The sequence below is a fragment of the Lissotriton vulgaris genome, chromosome 2_1 (assembly GCF_964263255.1).
Source record: "Lissotriton vulgaris chromosome 2_1, aLisVul1.2, whole genome shotgun sequence".
NCBI classification, from domain to species: Eukaryota; Metazoa; Chordata; class Amphibia; order Caudata; family Salamandridae; genus Lissotriton; species Lissotriton vulgaris.
The window spans coordinates 847,198,255-847,222,677 of NC_141687.1; positions in this window are offsets into that span (position 1 = coordinate 847,198,255).

The window sequence follows — 24,423 nt, forward strand, 5'->3', positions numbered from 1 at the left end:
AAAACATAAAACAACAAATTAGAAAGCTGCAACGCACCTGGTTCAAAACAAATGCCAAACAAGACAAACTTAACCTACAAAAAATTAACAGATTATATAAGTCTGCTATCAAAAAAGCTAAGAAAAAGTACTAATCAGACAGAATTCAAAACGCTAAATGTGCAAATAAAGAATTCTATAAAATACTCAATGAATTTCGAAAACCAAATTGCCTAGAAGGAACTCATCCTGTTACTCAAGATTTCACAGACAAACTGGCAAATCATTACAAGGACAAAGCAGACACGCTGGACTCGTACTTACAACAGAAACAAAGCACCAGCACCAACCCTTGTACAAAACAACTATCCAAGAATGCTCTAATCAAGCCTCTCCGTTCCTTCCAACACATCTCACACGATAAATTTATGGACCTGGTCAAAGCAAGCAGGCCTGCCGGCAGCCCTTCTGACCCCTGTCCGCCACAAACTTTCAAGACAATTCTTTTAACAACCTCTGCTGCCATTCCAGTAAGAAGAATCATCAACGATTCCTTAACTACTGGAATATTTCCGGAAGAACTCAAAAAGTCATACATACGCCCTTTACTGAAGAAAACAAACTTGGACCCGCTGAACCCCGACAACTACAGACCCATTACAAATGGACCTTTCCTGGGCAAACTGATAGAAAGAGCAGCGTTCGCCCAGATGTCACAATTCATTGAAGAAAATGACATACTTTCAGATTTCCAAACAGGATTCCGTCCGGGAAGAGGCACTGAATCTTCCCTCCTTGCCATCTGGGATGACCTAAAGAATACAGTTGACCGCAACGGGGTTGCTGCGCTACTCCTCTTGGACCTCTCTGCTGCCTTTGACACGGTTGACCATGACACTCTGAAACAAAGACTTTATGAAGCCGACATAGAGGGAACTGCTCTAGACTGGATCACGTCCTACCTTCGAAACAGAACTAATGTCATCCACACCCCACCTTTCTCGTCCAAACCGTACGCCACAAGAGCAGGGGTCCCTCAAGGTTCTATCATCTCGCCCATGCTTTTCAACATCTACATGAAGTCTTTACCAATACTGATCAATAAATTTCACCTCACGTGCTACAACTATGCAGATGACACGCAAATACTCCTTCAACTGGAATGCCCCAAAGACATTGGAAAATCACCAATTTTCAGCTGTCTCAGAGCCGTGGATCAGTGGATGACTTGGAGCCATCTCAAATTGAATGCTTCAAAAACTGAAATACTCACGTGTGGCGATTTGAAAAATTACAACTCGCTTGCCGCATGGCCTGATGAACTGGGATCACTGCCTAAAGTATCGAAGGAAGTAAGAAACCTCGGAATCACCATGGACTCCAAGCTGTCGATGAATGTCCAAGTAAATAAACTAGCAAGATCAAGTTTTGCTACTATAAAAACGCTGAGACGAATTTTCCCTCATTTGGGATTTCCACACAAGGTCCAAGCTACCATCTCCCTTGTTCTATCCAAACTCGATTACGCCAATAGCCTCTACCACGGATCACCTTTAGCGACCATGAAAAGACTACAACGGATTCAGAACTCGGCTGCCAGACTACTCTTACATATCAAACCACAAGACCACATCTCCCCTGCCTTGAAAGCCCTGCATTGGTTACCGGTTGCCAGAAGATCCACGTTCAAGCTGCTTTGTATTACCCACAAAGCAATACATGGAATAGGACCACTCTTCATCAGGAATAAAATCACCAAACACATTCAACAAAGGAACCTGCGCTCTAAAGGAGCATCTCGCCTCAAAATCCCACCATACAAGAAAATAACAATGGGTGGCACATCCTTCTCTGTTCAAGCAGCCAAATTATGGAACTCTTTACCCCCCAACATAAGATCCACCGACAACCACCTTGTCTTCAGAAAACTACTCAAGATCTGGCTCTTCCCCACATAAGCACCATACGGAAATAGAAATTTACAGCATATCCCTCTGTATATAAGCATTTGTTTTCACTATAGATATGTACCTATCTTTGTGTATTACTTTATAAAACATGTAAAACAATTATGTTGTTAAGAGAAGAAAAAAAAATAATAATCATCATCATCAATAAATAAAAATCATTTTTGGTCTACATGTACATACTTCCATTGTACATCTATGTACCTTCCATGTACTTGGATCTGTGTGTCTGTTACTTTTCTCCTGAAAAAGCATATCCAATGCACTACCCTATCTTTCATCCTGTGCCTCTATCAATATATTTAATCTAAATATACTTACTTTTTTATGTATCTATATACTTTTAATGTACTTATGGATCTATATACTTATCTCTTTCTTCTAATTTAGCATTTCCAATGCACTAGCCTATTTCTCAGCCTATACCTCACTCATATCTTCTACCCCAACCTTCTGACTCCTCTTAAACTTCTTTCTACTACTCCTTCTAATGCAACACCCTGTCTCTCATCCTATAGATCTATCAACATATCATCTACATCCACTCTCTCATTTAGCCCAAACCCCACACCACTACTATGATCGCCAAAATAACCTTTTCTAGACTCTCTCCTGCTCTACACCTCCTTGCATCATCTGACACCTCTTTTTTACAAACTCTCCCCTCTGACCCCTTCCCTCCAAAACTCCTTTTTACTCATACAAAAGCTTCTTTCTACTGCTAAGACTTAAAAAAAAAAATCCTTCACTCTTTTATCCCTCCACTATTCTTTTTCAATAAAAATTAACAGACTAACATGTTTCACTTCTCAAATTCCATATTCCATATTCAACTATACTAATATACTGCCCAAATAACTGAATAACATATCTACTACTCAAATTACTTCATATTTATACTATACTAATTTTCAACACTAACCCTTTATGGGTTCCGGAGTGGCGTGCTACTCGCCAGAAAAGCGCTTCAACGCCCATCAGGGGTAACAAGTGCTATATGAATGCAAATCTTTCTTCCCCTTTTATCCATCCGCTATCCTTCTCACTCCAAGTAACAGACTAATATCCACCACTGAAATTACCTCATATTTCACCATATCAATTCAACAACTAATCCTCTATACGCTCCCTGAATAGATTGCGTCAACAAGCGAGCGATAAATAAATACAAACCTTTGTCCTACTTTATCCTTCTGCTATCATTCCAAATCCAAATAACTGATTAACCTATCCACCACTTAAAATGTACTTGCATGTTTCACTATACTAATTCAACACTAATTTCTCTGTGGGTCCCGGAGTAGCGTGCTACCCGCCGAAAAAGCGCTTCGACGCCTCGTCAGGGGTAGTAAGCGCTATATAAATGCAATTACAATACAATACAATACAAAAGCTTTAAGTGGTGTTAACTGCACGTTGGTCTTCAAACCCAAAACAAAGTCTATTCTCAAGGTTTACAATATTTCCAAAACCCTGACATGAGAGATGAGCGGTGCAATACAATTGTAGACTAGATATGGTTTTTAAATTCATGTTCAACATTTCATGTTCTGAAAGACATTGATACTGATTTAGTGGATCTTCTTGGTGAGACGGTGATCACAACTAGGGGTGGGCAGAACCCATGGAGTTTCACTTTGCGGAGTTACATAAAAACTGTGAGATTTCGCTGAGTTCTGCCAAGGGGTGGAAAATATGCAAGCTATGCTACTTGCGCTGCAATTTAGCGCTGGTATCGCAAGCAACGCTGCAAAATGTGCGTAGATGACACAGTTAACCGCACCGCTGCGGCGGCTTTTCCCGCTGTGTGCGGCAAATTTGAAAAAGCCGCGTTACATGACGAGCTCAGCTCGTCATCCGCACATGACCACCGCGGCTGATGACGAGCTGAGCTCGTCATCAGCAGCGAAGAGGTTAAGGTGAGCAACAGCACGGCCATTCGAGTTGCTTTTGCTGCCGCTCGAGTAGAAGATCAACTTGAGCAGCAGCAAATCTGCTCCAGAAGCAGCCCTCTCATTGTAACCTCCACGTTCGAATATTACGCTCGGAGACACCAAATGTCTCTTGCGCTCACCAGCTCGCATTTCTGGATCCTCGTGGGAAACAAATTCTGTCACGCAGCGATTAGCAGAATTTGTCTGGAACTCCGCGTTACAAGAGTAACACAGAGTCGCAAAATTCAATTACGCGGGCAGAATGCACCCCTGACCAAAACACAGATGCTTGGATTCCCATTTTTACTTCCTAGGGACAGGTTTCAATGCATTAGTGAAGATGTTTCCTTGCAGCATAGATTGTTCTTTGAATAGTTAATGAAGCTCTGGTGAGTGGCTCAAAAAAGAACAAAATGCATATTAGGGAAAACACTGTAGCAAATAAAACCATGAGGAATTGTTTCACATAATGAATAACCACGTGTCCTATTAAAACTTGAAACTGTGATGTAATAGCTGAACGGTGCATATACAAGTACAGGGACCACAGTACAATAGGAGACTTACAAGACATCTGCAGAACTGCAGCCTATAGTTCTATGTACACCTTTAAAGAATAATGCTATATAGATTCAAACATAAGAACAGAAACAGGCAGGCAATGTGACATGAAGTCTTAAGAATCTGTTTTTTTTTTTTTTTTTTTAAATAATTTTTATTGCAGTCATGCCTGTACAGGCTCATACATGTGCAAGTAGTTTCATAAAAAAAATAAGCAGATACACAATATTAATTGGTGGTCAGTACACAGCCGTTATGCCCACAACCCGGGGGTCGGGCGGCGATGATATCTCTGCTCTCACATGCCCGACGTCCAGATCAAAGGAGTAATCTGTGTCCGGATCGTGTGCATGACTACTTTTACAGTCCTACTTAACTTATGCGCTAACCCCCAACTCCCCCCCCCTGCGCAAAACCCTAGAACTCCCCCCCTCATCCCACCCCATTCACCACCACCCATCTAAAGCACTCATAGCGATCGTCCCTGGAGTACCAGTGCCTGTCCTCCTGTGTACCTGACGCTCTCGGGATCTCAGCTAGTCTCTGTCTCCCTTCCTGCCTCGGGGGCCTCTTCCTCCTCATCTGCCTCGTTGTCCCGGAGTGCCTGTACCATTACTTCCCAAGAGGTCGCCGTGTCTGCCGCTGTCTGGCTAGGGGACCTGCGCGCAATCTGGTATCTATATGAGCTGTCAGCCGCCGCCCACTTCAAGAATTCCTGCCGCCACCTCCGCGGAGTTGGCCCCATCCTCGCCTTCCAGTTCCTAGTGATCTCCCTCTTAGCCACCATCAGTCCCATATCAATGAACTTGCTCGTGAGTTTGTTTTTGGGGGTATGGGGAAAACCAGTGCAGGATGCATTCCGCTGGTCCATAGTCTATGGTCCTTTCAGTTACCTCGTTCAGCACCATCCCTATTTCCTGCCAATAACTCCGCAGGGCCGGGCACGCCCACAGCATGTGCACTAATTCGGCCCCCTCATCTAGGCATCGGGGACAGGACGCTGTTTCCGCACCAAAATATCGCCTGATTCTACCCGGGGTCATATATGCCCTATGTAATATGTAGTAGTGGATCAGTTGGAATCTAGCGTTTCTTGTGCTGTTGCGGGCCCTTCGGACCAGCTGTGCCCATGTCGTGTCTGGCATGTCCTTACCCAGATCCGCCTCCCACTTGGCTTTCAGAGATGCAAGAGGAGGAATGTTCTCTCTTAACATCCGATTGTAAAGGCATGTTACTGCCTTGAGTGTTCCCGCCGCCATCATAGTGTACTGACACGCTGCCGCCGTCTCGGGCTCCTCAAGCCCCGTGCCCCAGTGGGCCTGCATTGCCCTGGTTACCGCCGCGTGAAGCAAAAACCCCCCTCTTGGGATGTCAAAGCGCTCCATTAACTCCTGAAACGGGAGCAGCGCGCCGTTTTCGTACAGGTCCCCCACTACTTGTACTCCCGCTTCTTCCCAGCCTTGCAGACGTGACCAGTCCCCGCCATGCGGTAGGGCTGTTAACATGCCCAGAGGGATCTCCGGTGCGTACGGGCGCCGAATTCCGGCTCTCCTCTGCGCCCGGTTCCAGCATTGGCGGTAGGTGCGCTGCTCCAGCGATAAGTCCCTATTGTCCAGCCGCTGTTGGAGAGTGATATAAGCCAGGACGTGCCTGGGCGTTCCCCGCAAGATGTCATCCTCCGGACCCCGAAACACCCTTGCCACCTCCTGCGTGAAGACCTGCAGTTGGGCCGCTAGGTAATAAAGCTCGAAGTCCGGGACCGCTAATCCCTCCTCATCTTTCGGGCGAGAGAGCGTGGCTAGCGCCACTCTACACCGTCCCGCTCCCCAAATGAAAGTCGTGATCAGAGATTTAAGTAGTCTAAAGAAGGAGCCAGGTAGCCAGATCGGGAGCGTCCGGAAATAATATAATAATCTTGGCAGTGCAACCATTTTCAGCAAGGAAATCCGGCCAGCCACCGATAGCGGCAATGTGGCCCAGAAGGTCATGCAGCCCCTCAAGCCACGGACACAGCGCCCCAGGTTGCCCTCTAGCAAGTCTTCCGTCTTATGGTAAATTTGGACCCCCAGGTACTTAATACAGGCAGGCTCCCAAGCTACTTCCGATCGGTGGTGTGGCTGGGCCGCGCCCTCCCGCAGTGGGAACAAGCACGTCTTGGGCCAGTTAACTTTCAGGCCCGACATCTCTCCGAAACTCTCTAGCAGCGCTTCCGCTCCCTGCAAGTCCTCAACGCCGTCCTGGAGGAATAGCAGTAGATCATCGGCATACAGCGAGATGAAATGTTGCCCGTCTCGGGCCTGCACTCCACGGAAGTGCCGCCCAGTCCGGGCCTGAGCCGCCAGCGGTTCTATAGCCAGTGCAAATAGCAACGGCGAGAGAGAGCAACCCTGTCGAGTGCCTCGTTCAACCGGGTATCGGAGGGACACCGTTGAGCCCACCCGTACTCTCGCTATTGCCTCCGCATAATGAATATATATATGTATATATATATATATATATATATATATATATATATATATATATATATATATATATATATATATATATATATATATATGTCCAATGAATATAGCCGGTCCCCAGCCCGAACCGTTCCATTACTGCATAGAGGTAGTCCCACTCCAGACTGTCGAAGGCTTTTTCGATGTCAACCGAAAGGATCAGTTCCGTCCCAGCTCCACTGCGCAATCCACCCATGAGGCGGACAAGCCTTCTGATGTTGATTGTGGTGTTGCGCGTTGGTATAAAGCCATTCTGGTCCTCGTGCACGAGGTCCGTCATATGTGGCAGGAGCCTCGCTGCTAATATGGAGCTCAGGATCTTATAGTCTGTAGTGAGCATGGAGAGTGGACGATAGGACGCCGGGTCACTACTCTCCCTACCGGGCTTCAGCAGTGGGACCACCAATGCCTCCCGCATGGACTGCGGTAAGTGGCCCGCTGCCTTGGCCTCTTTATAGACGGTCAACAGTCTTGGGGCCAGGATATCTAGATATTTGCCATAGAATTCTATGGGGAGCCCGTCTATTCCCGGTGACTTGTTTCGTGCCATGCGTCGCACCGCCGACCTGATCTCCCCTAACTCAATGTCCGAGCCCAGGTCGTTCGCCTGCTCTGCCTCTAGTCGTCGCAATGGTAGACCCGTCAAGAAGGGTTCTGCTAGACCCGGCCGGTCTCCTGGGGCACTCTTATATAGGCCCTCGTAATACTCCCGGAAGCCGTCAACTATGCCCAACTGAGTGTGCTGTACTACACCCGACGTACCCCTCAGTTGGAGTATGGGAGTGTGCCGTCTAGTGGGGTTCGAAAGCCACGCCAGAAGCGTGCCCGCCTTGTCGCCGTCCACATGGGAACGCAGCACATACCTCTTGAAGTCAAAGGCTCGAAGCCTCTCCACCTCGACTGCCACCGCCTCCCTAGCTGCACAGAGTGTCTCCTGAAGTTCAGGGTGTCCGGGCCGTTCCCTTTCCGCTTCTCTCAGCCTAGTATCCGCCTTATCCAGATCGCCCAGCAACACTTTTCGCACCCCTACATAGTCTTTGATGCAGATACCCCTCACCACTACCTTAAAGGCGTTCCATTCCATCGCCCTGGAGGACGCCGTCCCTTCATTTACCGCGAAATATGAGGCCACCCCCTCCGCCAGGGCCGCCTCGAATAGGGGGTCTTCTAAGGTCTCAGGCCGTAGTTTCCAGATCGGGGTCCTCCTGGGTTTCTCCGCCACCCAAGCCAGCCGGATCAGGAGTGGATTATGGTCAGAGATCGTTCTCGACAGGTACTCCGATCCCGTGACGCATGGGAGCACCCCCCGGGAGCAGAGTATCGTGTCCAATCGGACATGCAAGTCGTGCAGTCCGGAGAAGAATGAGTAATCTCGGTCCGCCGGGTGTTGCCCTCTCCAGACATCCGTCAGTTCCCAACTCTCTTGCCACTCCCTCCTACCTCTAGATAGCCTGTGTACCGGGGAATCGTGTAGGGGGGGATGGGACCTATCCAACAAGGGGTCCGCAATGGAATTGAAGTCACCCCCCAGCAGGACCGGGCCCGCCAGTGCGTGTGCCAGCGTTCCAGATAGTGCCGTGAGGAAGGCCAGCTGGTCCGAATTCGGGGCATAAATGCTAGCTAAGACCACATCTCTACCTTCCAGCTTCCCTTCCGCCACCACATACCTCCCTTCCTGGTCCACCCATTGGCGCGTGAGCTGGAAAGGTGTGCCTGCTCTAATCCAGATTAGTACCCCCCTAGCATATGCAGAGTAGCTGGTATGAAAAACCTGTCCCCGCCACCTTCGCTGCAGCGCTGCCCCCTCCTGCCGTGTAAGATGCGTCTCCTGCAGCATGGCGATGTGCACTCCCCTCCGCACTAAATAGGCATGTACCTTGTGTCTGCGATGCATGGTGTGTAGGCCCCGCACATTCCAGGTAATACAGTTCAATTTATTCACATTAGCCATTGTCCCAGCGATCTGGTCGACACATTTCCTCCAGTTCCCGCCCTTCAATGGTGGTGGTGTCCCCCCTTAACAAAACAAAACTATTCAGCAGGCCTACCCGTGGTGTACCCAGGGTCAATGACTTCAAAAAGGTTAAACAATCCCCAACTGTGGAACCCCCCCACCTCCCCCAGAACAGGCCCCAATACCAAGATATCAGTCCCCATCCAAACTCCCACACCTGAATGACCCAGGTCCTAACTACACAGCCGTAGCCGTGGGTGCCTTAAGGGCCTACGGAGTGCGGCCTCGGCCAGAGGGGGGCTACGCCGCCCAGCTCCTCGCTCCCTCCCCAATTCCCCATGTCCTTCCTGCCACGAGTGCCCCGGTGTGCCCCGGCGCCCGCTATAGACCCAGGCATGTGTCTCCCTCCCAGCTTTCCAAACATTACCCATAGCCTTCTGCCAGCAGTTCAGACATTCAGGATCTCGTCCGCCGTCTGCGGTGTCACCAGCGGCCCTCCAGTCCGATGAATCCCAGAAAGGTCCGATTCTGAGCCTGAGGCCGATAGAAGAGTGTCCGAGTCCATGGCCCCCCCAGAACCGGGGCCCTCCGCTCGACTCAGCTTTCCCACTTCCAGTAGTGCGGCCTGCCGTTCTGCCTCAGTCTGGGAGGCCGTCGGTCCCATCTTCCCCTGCCCTCGTTTCCTCAGCCTCCTCGACTTCCGCTGCCGCTGCGGCGATCGCTCTCGCTCCTTCTCCCGCTCCTCCTGTGCTCTGGCGCCGTCCGTCCCAGCTTTGTATGTCTCCCACCAGTCCCAGGCCTCTGCTGATGTGTTAAAGAAGCTCGCCTTGTCGTCCACCACCACTCGGAGCCTGGCTGGGAAAAGCAACGAGTAGGCTATCCCCTCATTCCGCAGTTCCTTTTTGATGGTAAGGAAGGAGGCCCGCTGCTTCTGTGTCTCGAAGGTGAAATCCGGAAAAAGCGTGACCCTGCTGTTCGCAATCTGGAAGGGGCCATCCTCCCGAGCTTTCCGCAGGAGCAAGTCTCTATCCTTGTGATGAAGCAACTTGGCTATGATCGGTCTGGGTGGAAGTCCGGGCTTGGGAGGCCCCGAGGGGACTCTATGCGCACGCTCCAGTGTGAAGAATGACGAGAGCCCTTCCGGCGCCACCACCGTTTTCAGCCATTCCTCCATGTAGGCAACCATGTCCCTCGCCCCCTCCGTCTCCGGTACGCCTACGATCCGTACATTGCTGCGCCGGCTTCTATTTTCCGCGTCCTCCGCCCGCCTTTCCAGGGTGCGTATGAGGTCCAGGGCGTCCGTTAGCTTCCCCTCCATCACCTTGTGAGCCGGCGCCAGGTCCTTGATCACCGTTTCAGCGTCCTTGACCCTGTCTTTCAATTTATCGTGATCCGCCCGAAGCAAGCCCAGTCCCGACGCCACTTGCGCAATATCGTTGTGGAGTGCGTCTCGAGTGGCCGTAATGGCTTCCAGTATCCGGTCCTGTAACCGCTGCAGGTCCGTCTGCCCGGTGGGGCCTCCCTCCGCCGCTTCAGATGGCACTGCCTCCTCCGCCTTGGTCCTCGGCTTCCCCATTGTGGCTGACTTCGTCCTGTTCGGCCTGCCCGGTTGGCTGAGACCCCCCCGGGTCACGGCCTCGTGGCCTGTCTCTGTGCGCAATGGGGTCGCGCTTTCTCAGATGTCGCACCCCAGCAGTGGCGCCTGTCGTGGTTCTCGGCACCCCGGGGGCCGTGGATGATTTTACTCTCTTCCCTCGGGCCTCAGCCACGTGGCCGGCTCCTGTGCGCCACGGGATCCCACTGCTCTGCTGCGGCTCTCCAGAAGCGGCGCCTGCTGTGCAGCCCGCCCCCCGGGGGGACTATGGTGTACCGTCTTCCCTCACCTGGGCTAGCGGCGCAAGTGTGGCGCGCTATCGGGAGTTTGGCGCCGCCGGGGGACCTCCGCTGGCCTGTAGGGCGTCTCCGCTATGCCTCCAACCACCAATCGCACTTTCGTGGCGGGGGGGCGACGAGAAAAAGGAGGTGGGGGGCAGGGGGGGCCCCGGGCCGTGCTACAGTAGGTCCCGTTCCTCGTGGCCCACCTCTCACGGCTGCCCCCGCTCACCCGCCGTCAAGTTCGGTGCCCAGGGCTGGGCCGTAGTCCGTCGCTCCGCTCTCCTGGCTAATGGAGCCGCCTGGGAGCTCCGCTTGCAGTGGCGTACCTGGCGGCCCTTTCTTCTAGCGGTCGCGGTCGCCGCGCACCGCAGCCGAGGGTCAAGGAGCTCCTCCCGCTGCGGGGGGTATCGCCGTCGGGATCGTCCGAGACGGCGGCCGCGCCCCCACCGTGTGCTTCGGGTGTGTGGACCGCAGCGCAGCCCTCGGTCAGTTAAGGCTCCGTCGCGGCCGCCATCTTGCTCGCCGCCGTCTCTCCCTTCACTTAGGCGGTCGCTGCGTTCGGCGGCCGATCTCGGCGCTGCAGCGCCGCCAGCAGCTCAGATCTCGCCCAGCCAGTCTCCCTCAGGTCCGCAACCGGCTCCGGGGCATTTGCGGGCACCCTGGCCCCGTTTTCAGGAGTATTGTGGGGAAAGAGGCACGGAGCTCCGGGCTCACGCCGCCATCTCCCTCGGCGCTCAAGCCACGCCCCTCGTCTTAAGAATCTGTTAAGGTAGCTCCACCCCACTGCTACCCATTATGTGGAGATAAGCAGTATTATACAACTAAGTGATGCTGCAATAAAGTTACCTGCAGTGCTTAATTTGTAAAAATGTAAGTACCAGGGCCCAACATATTTGGCAGGAAGCCTTCGCAGTTGGCACTCCCCGCTGTCCCCGCAGGTAGTGTGAAATAGCAATCACACAATGCAAGTGTGAAATTTTGATTTCAGCTCACTTAACAGCAAAATGTGCCCAGGACCCTTTGTATTTATAATTTTTTTTAGTAGATTGAATACTTGTTCATAAGCTCTGCTCGGAAATATACAGACAGCACACCCTATGGTAGACTGTCATGAAAAAAGGCTGGTGCTATGAACTGGCAAACACCAGCACAAATTAAGCACTGGAAACTGTAACACTTCAGATTTGTTGAATGTCCATGGGCAAACCTACTATCCTACCTAACAAGTTGCAAATGATATAATAGAACTCACATGAACAGAATAATATTTGGCAAGTGCTTAATTTGAGCCTGTAATTTTAGGTGAGGACCGCTGGCACTTAACCAGATATTCAAGAGCAAGAGAGGGAAAGCACACAAATCAGAAAGGTGTAAGAGAGAAATACGGAAAAGGGAAAAAGCAGGACCATACAAGAGTGAGATAGAAGGGCTGGGGCAGGGGTTGTCTGGGATTGGATTAAAGAGGCATGAGGTGGGTATAAGACTTCTAGCATTGGAATCCAGTGCACCAGCTTTCAATTGCACTGGCGCGGTCTTCTGGGCAGAACTTGGAGCATCTGCATTCATACTTTTACACATAAAGCAGTGGATTTGGAAGAAAGATGGTGTGAATGCGAAGTGCAATCTTGAGGGGAAGTCGACATCCCTCTGCAACCCTTCAGAGAAGTCATCGATGCCAAAGGGAGAAAATGTGGCTCAGCGGCCAAAGCTGTCGACTCGGTAGCTGGGCATCCGGGTTCGAGTCTAAGTGTCGGCGCAACATCCTGTGATTCTAAGCATATCACTTGGTCTCCCTCTTCCCGTAGACAGCGCCTGGATACCCTCACCGGTGATAAGCCACGCAATATAAATCTACAAACTTAACTAACCATTTCCAAACTTTAAAGAATTATTTACATTGCTTTGGAATTGCAAATCTGGAAATTAAAGTATGAGAGGGCAAGTTAATATTAGAAGTCGGCTTGTCTTTACAAGAGCAGTGTGGGTGTCACACAGGACTGATAAGGGCAACACATAATTTGAAGTCACAAAAATCTGGGAATGATTTTGGAGATCAAGGGTGTACTAGGAAACCCCGTGTTGTAGAGGAAGGGGGAGAAATGGCCATCGAGTCCTTTATTGTCTATTACTGTTTCTGAATTTAGAGTAGAGTTGCGAGGCGGTATCGTTCGGTTTGCATGAACTTCGTGTGGCAAGCCCTGTTTATTCACGCAGGGTTATTCAACAGCCAGGGTCGTCTCAAATGACTTGGTTACCCGTGATGATGAAACAGCGCTGAAACGAGATAGTCCGTCTTCCGGACGGGGCGCGGATCTAAATGAAAGGATTGCGTGTGAATGTAAACTCCTTGAAATAAAGGGAAGAGAGAGGAAGAATCCGAGGGGGCTCTCGACCCTTTTCCTCCATATCTCGTCCCTTCAGTCACACCTCTGTCACCACAGATGGGCTGTTTCTGTAGGGTGGATTTTGGGAGGTAGTGTCCCGGCGGCTCTGGAAGCCTTGAACTTGACTGACGCACCAGCCCCGGATCGGCATTCTTGAGAATCAGTCAACTGGAATATTCGACTTTACTCCTCAGCGCTGGCGCACAATGGCCTATGAATAGGGGGAGGTGACGATGGGGGTGGAACATTCCTGGCCCCTATTTCCCAGACAGGACTGACCTTCTATTATATGCTTCCTCATTCATTGACTAGTGAGGCTTTGGCAAGGGAGGTGTGATTGACAGAAGGATGTAAGGCCTCCTCTAACCTTTGTGCACCTAGGCCAGTTTTGCAATAAGACCACGCTCAGATTTAAAATGGCGGCTGAAGCTTTCTGTGGTGTTATCACACAGGACTAGAGCCAGTAGATTTAAATTGATAAGTTATTCAAACTTTTGTAACCTATGCTTAATTTCGTGCACCTCCTGAACTTGCGGGCTGGTGCATTTTCCACTACTACCTTCGCCTGCCTCACTCTTTCTGTAAAAGACATTTTATGTGTGACCTTTGCACGCTGTGCAGTTGTTAAAACAAGGATATGATTACCATCCAATCAAATCATATAATCATAATAAATAATTTACATGAGCTCTCACTCCTGCCGAGGACAGCCTGCGTGCGATGCTTAAAGATCTATGCGTGACTGACCAGCATCGTTTTTCCACCATTGGTTGGGAGGACAGGTTATTTGACCAGGAAAAACATTTAAATGTCTGTGATGTAAAGGAAGTTTTGTCCCCATGTGTCAAGGACATTTGTAAGTCTTGCTTACAAGACAGCAACAGCAAACTGCTTTTATTGGTTGACTTTATAGTCACTCTCTTTTACTTGCTTCTTATTCGTTTGCTTCCCTTCCTCTTCTTGTATTTGTTCTTACCCTAGACCATTCCTTCTTTACCTTTCTTAAGATTGGCTAACTTGTATCCTTCGACTGCTCACTTTTAGGGAACTACGGGGAATATTAGCATGGGAGTGCGATAAATATCGCAAATCGCGCTTATCGCATATTTATTTAATGGTCTATCACTGGATCTTATCGCGGAGATAGCGCGTTATTACCAATGTTTTTCTCCAATGCGATAAAAGATCCAGCAATAGCGGCGAAATCCACCAAAAACAGCGATAAAAATGGTATCGCTAGCATAAACCTTGCTAATAGGTAGGGGTGGATTTAGCATTAGAATCCACCTCTCATTGAGTATAATAGCTAAGTCAGGTTTTTAGCAAGTATAACAATTCCTGCGATAACCCCAGTTAGCGCGACTTTTTATGTCGCTAACCGGGGCCATGGCATCATTGCTAATAGGCGTTAGGTCTGTTAGCGGCTGTTTTCATGGTCTTTTAGGAGCGTATGCCTACTTTGCATGTCATTAGCGATAAATATCGCTGACATGCAAAGTGGCCCCCAAACCGGTCGCTTTCGCCAGAAAGCTGTTGCTAACAGTTGTTAGCTACAGTTTGCTGATAGGGCGATAAAATATTGCCTCTTTAGCGGCAAAAGTGCAGCTAAAGCAGCGATATGGCCCTTGCTAATATGCCCCTACTTTTTTAGTTTTAGTTAAGCACTCCATGAGAGTACATGCATTTTCAAGCTCTGTCACTCGCGTACTTCTCCCTGTTAAACACCTATGTTGATCTCTCCCTTGTGTGCACCTCTCTATCTCTTGTATGCTTCTCCCCGTACATTATGTTGCACTGTCCTTCATCTGCTTCTTTGTCTCTCCTCCTCCCCCCAGCTTAATGTTTATGATATCGGCCACAGCACTGGTTGCTCCCACCCCCATTCTCCCCAGCGCTCCCCACCCCTCAAGTGCATTTATATTTTTTATTGCCTTTATTTGGGAGGGTCTAGCTGCTGCCTTTAGCTGTGCAGTGCTCCACTACAAACATTGCTTTTGTGCAACTAACATACTTGTTAATTTCACAACCAAAGAGTTCTTGTCTTCTTGGAACAATAAATAAAAAAAAGATAATGACACCCACATCATTTTGAAGTCTAGTGAGAGCTTAAAAGCTCATGTATGTGCATACGTCATAATGCATGCACACACCTGCATAATTAAACCACTGGCAACAGAGGCTGAATAATGACATCATTTTTTTTCTTTGCACAGCATTGATAAATAGCATTGCACAGTAAATGGGTCTAAATGGCAAGACCTATTGGCTTTGCAAATTCTTGTTCTATTTTCCTGTCTGAGACCACTATATATGGTTGTTCTGGAGCAGGGAAAAACAGTGGCAGAAGCCCAAGTAGCACCAGAAGGCTGTCACTGTGGTCTGTGGTGAATGTAATGCTTGGTCAATGGTTTTCAATAGTAAAGCCAGTAGAGGCTCTCTGGTTGGAATCCTGGTGCTTTACTTCCGGGGCAGCCTCTGGTTTGGTGGAGTTGGAGTCCAACCAGTTTGTGACAGGGCATCTGCACTTTCAAAACCTAAATGCGAGCCTTCATATTTTTAAACAAACTAAATGAAATTTTCTTCAAGGCTTCAGCACTCTTATGAAACACAAAATCTCTCATGCATCACAGAAGCAACGTCATGTAACAGTAGGTTCATTCAAGGATCTCAGAGCACCCACCAGCTATGCAATAGGACACATGTGGCTTTGAATCTTGGGATCAATCATCCTGGTGTCTTAAATCCTCATTAGGTGGATATTTCGAGTACAAGAAAATTAAGAAAAATATAAAATTAACATTTGCCCTATACCGTTTATGGCATGACAGCACTTCAAACTAATGGTGCTAACAGAGTAGCTCTTTCTGCACTCGAAAAAGTCTGATCACTGGTTATGAACAGTCCTGAGGCTGACTGTAGATGGTCTTGAAATTTCTGTCCGTCTGTCTGTCCGTCCGTCCATCTGTCTGTCTGTCTGTCCCTCTGTCTGTATATTTATCTCCATGCATTGCTCCCCAACGTCATATACCCCTCTTGCCCGTGCGCTGCCGGTGCCTGTCGGGGGCACAGGGAGTCCAATATATCCCAGAAAAAACATCTGCATGATAGTAAAAGCAAACCACGCCCTCCAGCATTGCTCTGCATCAAGAGTTCCTCTTTGATTAAATCCTTCTTGCACAGAAGCTTTGGAAAGCATGTTTTGCTTAGACTATCGTGAGGACACTTTGTCTGGGAGATATAGATAGATAGATAGATAGATAGATAGATAGATAGATAGATAGATAGATAGATAGATAGATAGATAGATAGAAAGATAGATAGATAGATAGATTAAAAGTGACATTATAGTTAAGTATGGTTATGGTATCTCACTTTAAAAACAGAAATTCACTGAAAAAACTACGTTTACAGTGATGTTATAGCTTATAGCTAGGTGAAAATGTCAGTTAAAACGTAGCATTTTAAACTAAAAATCACACTGAAATTCACCAGTTATAGTTCACTGAAGTAACTATAACTTGTGCCCCACCATGCCGATTGTTGTACTCAATGATGTTGTTTCAGATATTGCATTGGTATAAATGATGTAATATGTAAGGTCATAAGAAAGCATGGCGAGGGTGTGAAATTTAGTTACTTTAGTAAGCTATCATTGTTGCATTTCAGTGTTTTTTTAGTTTAAAATGTTATGTTTTAACAGACATTTTTACCTAACTATACCATCACTTTAACCTTTGTGTGGCAATACGGCCAGGCCCTGTGGACAACCCACCCGGAGGCAGCCAACCCCACACTGCCCATGGCCTTTGCCTGTGCGCAGCGAGAGGTTAAATGCCGGGTCAGGCCTACCCCTGGGTCCTGTGACAAAGCCCCCTGCAGGCAGCCAATGCAACGCTGTGCATGCCATTCAGCCTTGCACAGCGTTTCACGTGCATAGGGTTGGCCTTTAGGCTCTGGGGACCCCATGCCCAGGGGCCAAAAAATATTTAAGAAGAGTAGGGGGCATGCAGCCTCCGTCTCCAAGCTTTAATTGGCCACGGGTCCCAATACCTTGGTGCCATATTCCAATTAAAAGAGGAGTGGGGTGTACATGGCCGCCCTATTGTGGCCCAGGGGATTCCATCCCCTAGAGCCTCTATAAATTATAAGTTGATACCCTGGTGCCCATCCGGGGCACCCACTAAGCAACACATCTTAAGGGAACAGGGTGCCGGAGCCCTCTCCAAAGCGTCATTAGGGCCAGGTATCCCCATCCCCTGGGGCTGAAATGCTTAATTAAGAGGTGGGCATGTGTCTCACCTCCTAAAGCTTTCATAGGCCCCAAGATCCCCATTTCCCAGGGTCACAGGTGACAGCTGGAGGGCCCTGTGGCCCTAGCCTGCTCCCCATGTGCTGTAGGAGGCGGCATTGATCGCGTCTTGAGGGAGCAACCGTTTGTTGCATGTTCCCTCTGGTCAGAAGCAATATCTGGTCTGTTTCCCTGCCCGCAGGAGTGCGGGCACTGAAACAGAACAGAAGTCTGCTCTCGGCCAGCAGACATGTATGTTTGCTCTCGTCTAGTTGGAGATTTTAAAATCCTCCTGCCAGGAGGGAGCAAACGTAAATTTCCCTGCCTGCATCAGTGTGAGCAAATAACTTTTTAAGGCTTAGTGAGAGGGGCCACACAGCTGCCTTACCCTATTATTATAGATGTTGGCCCCAGGATTGGGGTCCCTGGGGCCTAATTAGGCGGGGTCCTCGTAGGCTTCTTAGACTCTGGGAGGGGGGAGCACGTGCCTTCCTCGCCTTCTTTAAAATATCAGCCCTGGAGAATAGGATCCCCAGTGCCTTTTTGAGGCTTGGGGAGGGGGGCTATGTGCCTCCCTCCCTTAAATTCATGATTGCACTGCACCCGAGGCCATTGCCCACCCTGGGGGCAGGGGTCTATGTTTTACGTCATGGGAGTTCATACTTTTTTAGGTCAAGCTGACCTAGCTTTCATTGCGAAAGCATTGAAAGCTGTCAGCAAAGACAACTAATGTTGCCCGTATTTGGGAAAGTGGACACAAGAGGGTGCACGAGCGCAGACGCGGATTTCACCTCGTGGGCGCGCACGTTGCTGTGCCCCTCTCGTGTCTTATTCCCTTGCGCAAACACCACACTCACGCATGCGCACATACACAGCCACACACACTGCATACACACACGCAGACCCACGCGCACACACACAGACACATTCGAACAGACACACGCGCGTACACCCCCCTCCCCTCCCCTCCCACTCGCTGGGCTCTTTCGGCGTGTTCCGTGTCTCCTCTGCAGCGCTGGTCGGGTACTCACCGGGCTGTTGCTGGGGATCGGGCTCCTCTCTGCGGCAGTCTCTTCTCGTCGTGGCACCAGGGGGGCAGGACTTCACTTCCGGGGCTCCCTCCAGCACCTGGGAGCCCTGCAACACTCTGGCTGTTGGCAGCCCCGGGACTCTCCTCAACTCATGGGAGCCCCGGGCTGCGTAGAGGCCATCAGTCGGCCGGCTTCACTGCTTCCTCGGCGGCGGCGGGCGTGACTTCCTGCTGGATTGCAGGCCCCGCCCCCGTCTCGGCCAAAAGTGCCTGACTTCCTGTTTTCACGGAGCAGGGCTGCGGCGGTGATTTCTTTTGGGGGCAAGAGCGGTAGGCACCCTCGAATTCGCGCGGCCAATGCGTGTTAGGTTGTGTAATTGATGTTTGAATTAGTTAGACATATTGTAAGTTGATTCAATGGCACCCTAAAAAAGACGACGGCGCTTTGAGCTACTATTTTTTGGGGTGGCCTGATAATGTTAGGGGTATGCGTTTGAATATCGTCTTTTTGGTGCCAGCGCATCATTAATTGATTAATGCTCATTTCTCATTTGCCGCTCACATCAATGATTACTTTTGTGAACTTCAACAATGTTTTTATTTCCCGGGGAGTTGGTGCTTGTTGCTATTGATGTTGCGCGCCGGTGCTACCCTCGTGCAGATTCCTCCCCATAAGAATATCCAGAGGTGGTTCCTCCATTAACGTGGAGGAACGTCGCCCCACTGTTTTAAAGGCCCCCCAAGTTTCGGGATGTGGGTGGGGCCGCTGCTGACTGGGCGCAGCAGAAAGACGTGATGGGCAGGGCACACCCACAAGCTAGGGGATGCTGCTTTAAAGTGTTTGTTACCTCAGAACGATGAACGGCTGAGTTGGACATTCGGTATCCAAAGCGGTGCCCACGAGTCACACGCAGTTCTTAAGAAGGGTTGACTTAGCTCACGGAGTCATCAGGCATGGTGTTGGATTGGTCCCAGTTTTGTGAACAGAGTAAATCTCCCCGCCTCATTTCTCCACTGCAGGACAGGAAAGGGAAGCAGGGACCAGCCCTATGCAAAACCTTGGGGTCTTTTTCCCCTCTCCTGGAAACATTCTTCGGGGTCCACACATTTTTGTGTTCTTTGACAAGGGATAGTCAAACTGAACCACAACACAGTAGTCTTTGTCGCACACTTGGATGGGTATTCCTATCACTGCGCAAGGAATTCATCAGCACTCAATGGCATGCAGGCGGGGCGTTCCCACCCTCCTCTCTGGGGCACTTAGTGTGTGGTGAGTTCAGAGCCAACAGCAAACAGGCGAGGTGAAGTGCGATTCGTTCCCACCATAAACTCTGGGAAGCTTCATAACGGAGTAGTGAGTTTAAATATCCTGCCACGGAATATCATGAAGGTAAGCGAGTATACATAGACCAGTATGGATGCACTGTTCTTACCTCCAACTACATGTACCTTGACAATCTTCAAGGTACGTAGATGTTAAGCATAATAAATATACAATTGCCTATACATACTTTCAGATTGTTTTCTTAGTCATATTGGTTTGGTAGTATGTATTTTATTCTGGCCGATATATTTTGTAGCAGAATCTGTGCATAATGTTCTTTCTGTCGACCCTTCTGATACCCGTCAGCCGCGCAGGGTCGGGGAGAGCAGTGTGCTCACAGAAGTCTTGCTAGACCCTTATCAGACAGGAGGAGCTGGGAAAAAACACCGGTCATGGAAGAGAACTCATTCTGTACTCACAATGCAATATTAGTATTGGCAAAAATGTGTAACGAGTCGCCACAATAATAGTATTTATTTAAAACGTAACCTGCCTGCATCTCAGAAGGGTTGTGTTCTTTTCCCTTTGTCTGTCTGTGCACGGTCAAGAAGTCTCTTTTGATCTATCTCACTGGCAGGAAGGAGCCTGGGCTCGAGGGCCGGATTGTGATTGCGTAACATGAAGTTGATAAACAACAAGCAAGTGTCTAGGGGGGGTGGTGAGGGCTCGCCTCATGGTTTGGACCCTATGCATCACACACTCCACACAATACCACTCAGTGCCACAATTATATGCTACATAATTACACTGCACTCAATGCAACATACACTCCAAACAATACCACTCAGTGCCACATAATTGCACGCCACACAATTACACTCTACTGAATACATCATACACTCCACATAATTACACGCCACATAATTACACTGCACTCAACGCAACATACACTCCAAATACCACTGTGTCACATAATTACACGCCACATAATTATACTCTACTGAATGCAACACACTCCACACAATACCACTCAGTGCCACATAATTATACTTCATAACTACATTGCACTCAATGCAACATACACTCCAAATACCACTCAGTGCCACATAATTACAGTGCACTCAATGCAACATACACTCCAAATACCACTCAGTGCCACATAATTACATGCCACATAGTTACATTGCACTCAATGCAAAATACACTCCAAATACCACTCAGTGCCACATAATTACACGCCACATAATTACACTCTACTGATTAGACTGCGCTCAATGCAACATACACTCCAAATACCACTCAGTGCCACATAATTACACGCCACATAATTACACTCTACTGATTAGACTGCGCTCAATGCAACATACACTCCAAATAGAACTCAGTGCCACATAATTACACACCACATAATTACACTGCACTCAATGCAACATACACTCCAAATACAACTCAGTGCCACATAATTACACACCACATAATTACACTGCACTCAATGCAACATACACTCCAAATACAACTCAGTGCCACATAATTACACGCCACATAATTACACTGCACTCAACATCTAAGTCACGTAAATACAACACATATTGCATTACAAATGCTATAGGTGTCACATTTGCGAAAGTTAAAACTATTGGCATTGTAAATGACAAAGCTATTAATTTTGGTATTTTCAAAACCAACAGATAAATATAAAATTTGTCATTTACAATACCAACAGCTCAAACTTTCCTAATGCGAGACCTATTGCATTGCAAATGCTCGTTCTTTTAGTTTAGTATGCAAGCAGAAGCAGTCATCTTTGACCACAGGATAGGTTTTTCCTAAAAATACAGCGTGGCCGGTTTCGTATCAATGAGGACTGGTTTTGTCGCCAAGGTGGGCTGGTTTCTTTGTAGTTGAAGCATTAGTTGTAGGAGTTGAGAGATGGACAGAGCCGCTGCCGAAAATCACATGTGAAACAAGATGGCAAATGGCATGTAGATGCACAGGAAGCGGGAAGTGGCTCACGCACACTCACTCAGACACACAGATTCGTTCCTGCGCCATCACCCACTGCTTCCCCTCTTGGGCTTGACAAGCTGATATGCCCTGAAGTCCCCTGTTTGGCTCTTATTCACTTCAGCATTCCTTTAGTGTATAACCCATGTCTTAAATTCCTACCCAGTTTTGCACAAAGTTACTGCCCGATCTGCTATCAAATGTACCATTTGACACACCTCTTAGAAGTGTGCCGCAGAGGTATTGACAAAACAGTATGGCGCGTAAAAAGTCTTGCATTACAGTTTGTAAGAATGGGGTGATTTTATTTTAGATACTCATCTCTACATTCTTTCAGGTAGAACACTGAAGACATGAAAGTTAAGCAGTTTTAAGAAAATGAGAAAAAACATAGCCATCTACGTCTCCTGTTAACGTCATGCTTTTCTTTGACCCTGTACAGCATTCCGCGGCCTATTGGGTACGTTTGATCTGTAGCACGGATACTCAAAGCATGGCCCGAGGGCCGCATGCCACCCGTCTGACCTTTAATTGCGACCCCCTGGTGACCAGCAGCTCTGGGCTGCTGCTCACTTGACAGATCAGGAACATTCAGAAAGCTGTGAAACGGGCATACATAAAGGTTTTCTGGTTTTATATTTGCAATTTTGTCGTTTTATATTGAAAGTTAATCCTTTGCCTAATTGTTTGTGTATGAGAATAGAGTGTTGGTGGCAAAGTCCACACCATCCATCTGCTTAGCATCTCCCTACGCCCACCTATCATTACCCGACTCTCGTCCTGCTGGCATAGGTGCGGCCCTCGGGCATGCCACAGGCAGTACTTTGCGGCCCTCTGGGAAATATTTGCGAGTACCCATGATCTACAGAAACGCCACATACGTGTATACACCTGTGCAATAACGGTGCACCCCATGATCTTGATTTAGTGGGTGTCTAGAAGTACATTGGTCGGTCCACTGGGAGTGATAAATCCAGTTCATGGGTAGAAAACACCTGTCTACATTCGTTGCTTTACGATTTCAGGTGGGAGGGCCAGTAAAACCCACCGACCTTGTGCTAACTGCTGGAGCTGTGCTCTAAGTGAATGGGGAGCTTTTGATCTTTTTCTGCTCGTGGAAGCCTTTCAGTGGGTCTTGCAGCACTATTGAAATGCTTTGGAATTGCAGCTGGAATAACTCTGGAAACCCTTCAGTTCTCCACAGTGGCTGTGGGAGGGTCTGTCCTGTCACTTTAACAGGGGAAACAAAGCCCTTCAAAGCTCCCTTTGCCACGTCAAAGAATACCTCCAGGCACCAACGGTCTGCGCCACATCACCGGTTTCCATCTTGTAACCGTCGACCTCCGGGAAGCTGAAAATGGACGACGACACAATTGAACACAGTCTTTTTAATGACTTTTTTCACATTTCTCTCCCGCTTCACTGGGCACCAACGTCCAATTTCCATGGTAGTTCAGCCTTCCGGACTTCGTGTGGACAGACTTAAAGTTCCCGGATCAGGCCTTGGCTGCGGGTCTTTGTCTGGCCAGGTCAGGCCGAGCAACGAGCAGGGCCTTTATCCCAGGCCAGAGCGCCTGAGCCGTGATCCCGCCCTCTCGCTCTCTCTGTCCCTATTAATGCATGTCGTTACATCGCTCTATCAAAGCGCTTTTCATTTCCTGCTGCACTAATTCAAGCCACAGTATCACGGAGGTCTATAAAAACCAGAACTCGCATGGCGCAGCTGGAGATGCACAAAGGCCGTGCCCCAGCGAGGCTGTGAAGCTTGCACTTCAGAGGATCCTTCCTTTGTGGGTTACACACCAAAAGGTGTCCTCTTTGTGTTTTTTGTGGAAATGTTGAATAACTTTTTGGTACTGGGATTTAAAAAAAGAATAAAAAATATTTATAATAACTATAAGCACAAGAACTCAGGCCTACTTATGATTGTCTGCGCCCTCTACACATTCTGTAAAGGAACTGCTTACTTTGTAGAAGTTTTCCCAAGTGGCAAACTTCGCCTCGGTCAGTGCGCAGCGTGAAAAGTGAAACAACAACAGGGTGAATGAGAGGGGCCTGACCCGAACGAATTGAATCCAGCAGGAATCGTAGAAAGTACCTGGATCCGTCATTCCTCAAGCGTTCCTTGTTGAGGACGCGCTGTATTTCAACACCTGCCTGAGAAGTTCGATTTTGAAGGTTTCTTGACATGGACATAGGGTAAATTTCGCTCCGAGCCTACAACTGAACGAGTTTCATAGTCTCCAGACTGGGCTCTGGACCGTCTGCTATACTTTAGTTTTTCAAAGGATTCGTGTTGAGTCACATGAACAGGAAACACACACACACTCACACCCCACCACCAACCAGGAACTGAGTAGGCTAGCAAGGGCTGGAATCGTCCTGCTGGCCTCCAGATGGACTCTACAAATCTGTGGCATGGGCCAGTGCAGAACAACGGGGCACACCTGAGACATTAAGAGTGGTCTGGGGGTGCAACTTGGGCCAAGCTCTGTCTTTCTGTGGGCAATAACGTGGACGAAGTGAGTAAAATGGGGTCAAGGGGGTCTGACCATCACACAGAACAGCAGTAATTAAGAGCAGCATGGAGCTACACTATCATTGGTGCTCCCTCTTCTCTCAGGGGAGTAAGCCCTCTACTCACTTTAGCCAATCGCAGGAGGGCAGCTTCAATCTGCATAT